Genomic DNA, 2,443 nt, shown 5'->3' on the forward strand with positions numbered 1-2,443 from the left:
CCCAGAGCTTTGTTCCTGCTGGACCCTTCAGGGAGGGTCTCAGGAGAGTGAGCGCCCAACCTGGGCCCAGCTGGGGCCACTGCCACCCCGGGCCCAGTCCCCAGCCTGGTACAGGCACAGCGGGTGAGCGCATGCCTGGCACAGGCCCAGTGCCCAGGAGAGAGGCCCCGAGCGGGTGGCTTTGTGTTTTGTGAAAACCAAACCCACAACTGAGCTCTCCAGCCAAGCAGAGCCTGCTGGGAAGGCTAGCAGGCTCCCCTGCCCCGGCCACCCCTCCTGGCCCCCCAGGAACCATGGCAGCACCAGCTGCCACCCTGGTATTATCCCGAATGACTTCTAACTTCACACTCTTGTGGAAGTTTTACCAAGATGGCTTCAGAGAAGACTAACTTTACACAGTACATATAAAAAAAAGACATATTTATTCAGTGTCATAATTAGACTATTACATTTAGCAATTAACATCATGGGTGCAAAAAAAAAAAAAAAGTCTACATTTAAACCCTTTGTGCTTTACACTTTCCACAGAACAGAAACTAAAATAATCTGTTATACCAATAGTCACAAATACAGTACTTGAATTTTTTTGCGCATACACGTGAGTATTGTCTAAACCATGTCTTTTTTGTAGCAGCGAGGCCCTGCCCCAGTGTGCTTGGCTGAGTTCACAAATCTGTTGAATCCTGTGGCTTCCCTGTCATTTCCTCTCCTGCTAAACTTTGTTTCCTGGCAACATTAAAATCTTCTGCCATTGTCATAGCTACTGCTGCTGCTGGAACTACCAGAGCCATCTTGGTTTGGTGGTTTGGCAGAGTATTGTCCTCCACCACCATCAGGTCCAGAGCTTCTGCCTCCATAGTTTCCACCCTTCATGGGTCCAAAATTTGATGACTGATTGTTGTCATTGCCAGAATCATTGTAGCTTTTACCACTTCCAAAATTGCTTCTGTCACTACCAAATGTATTGTAGCCATCCCCACTGTCACCATATCCAACACCACCATGGCTGCCACCAAAGCCACTGAAGTTTTGTCCAAACCAAAATTGTCGTTTACACCAAAACCACATCCACAATCACCACCAAACTTTCAACAACCATGTCAACTTCTTTGGCCAGCTCTTATGTTGACAGGGCTTTCCTCAGTTCACAGTTGTGGCCATTCACAATATGGTATTTCTAAATGACAATCTTATTCTCGGAGTCATGATCATCAAAAGTTAAAAAAGCAAAGACCCTGTGAGAGCATTTGTCTTTGTGATGAGTCTTTGGTAAACACCACATAAGTGGATCTTATTTAAAAAAACAACACTTTGTGATGGTGTCCATTGTTTAATTGGAGATGTGACCACTTACATTCAGTGTTCCTATAAAGAGAAGAGATATGTGCATGAATTCTAGCCATCTTGATTGATTTCTCATGTTTAATGTGATTCTGTTTCTTATTTGCTTAGCAACACTTGTAATGAGTATTCTCCAGTCATGGAGTCTTGCTTGTTTCCCTCTCTCATTATTTATTAATAACAATTAGATTTTTAGGTCACTATGAACATAAAAATTCTTAGGAGTTTACATAGCACATGCAGACAAAATAGAACATTTTATTTGTAAAATAATTTCTTAATAAATACAGGCTTTGGAAAATATAAATAAACTATAAGATGAATTGCAAAAAATCTTCAAAAGTCCCCAAAACCAAAGCAGTTTATTTTGTTTATTATTATTATTATTATTATTATTAACTATTATTAAGCCTGGCCTCAAAAAATTTGGTTAAGACTCAGAATTGTTCTTCTCCACAAAACAATTAATAAAAGGCAAAAGGTTTATGTAATCTGAGGGGAAACCAAAGTATAAATTTACTTTCTTAAACATGGATATGTCCACTAGTTTGTATTTGCAATGTAGTAGTAGGATATAAATGGAAACTATAAATAGTGAATTTTATTTAAAATCTTTTGAATATATACGCAACCAACTAAATTAATATATGTCTCCCTGTTCAAGCAAGAAGTCATCAAGAGAGATGACATAAATTTAGAGTGATTTAACATTTCCAGATTCCTATATTCACTTTTATTTGTGAATTTAACATGATATTTCTAGTTTTACATTGCTTTTTAACCTTTCTTTTTTCTTGTCCTTATTTTACTTCCCATTTGCCTGAGGTGCTTGTGTAGATTTTAGGTGCTATAGCAAGTGTTGCATCCCTTTACAGGGCTTTCAGTTGCATTATGTGATGACAACCATCTGCTCAGGAGCTCTTATCTTTTCCATTGAAACAACTTGAAATTAAAATTGACAGTAATGCTCTTCCACAGGCACTTACCCAGAAAGCAAAGTGGTGTACACTTATGCTGAACAAAAATAGAGTATCTTAATACTTAATACTTTCATATTTAATTACAGTGTTGTATAGTAAGCTTTGTAAAAGCAAAGTGATGC

At 38.7% G+C, this 2,443-nt stretch overlaps 1 non-coding gene and 1 pseudogene across 1 annotated transcript; both read right to left on the reverse strand.

Moving 5' to 3' along the window:
• Positions 1-735: 735 nt before the first annotated feature.
• Positions 736-1,282, reverse strand: LOC143402055 (heterogeneous nuclear ribonucleoprotein A1-like 2; annotated as a pseudogene).
• A 456-nt stretch (positions 1,283-1,738) lies between these two features.
• LOC143402698 (U5 spliceosomal RNA) lies at positions 1,739-1,853 on the reverse strand. The gene has a single exon (XR_013091763.1). It is a non-coding gene; the product is annotated as a U5 spliceosomal RNA (small nuclear RNA).
• Between the last annotated feature and the right edge of the window lie 590 nt (positions 1,854-2,443).

Source organism: Callospermophilus lateralis, chromosome 6 (assembly GCF_048772815.1).
Source record: "Callospermophilus lateralis isolate mCalLat2 chromosome 6, mCalLat2.hap1, whole genome shotgun sequence".
NCBI classification, from domain to species: Eukaryota; Metazoa; Chordata; class Mammalia; order Rodentia; family Sciuridae; genus Callospermophilus; species Callospermophilus lateralis.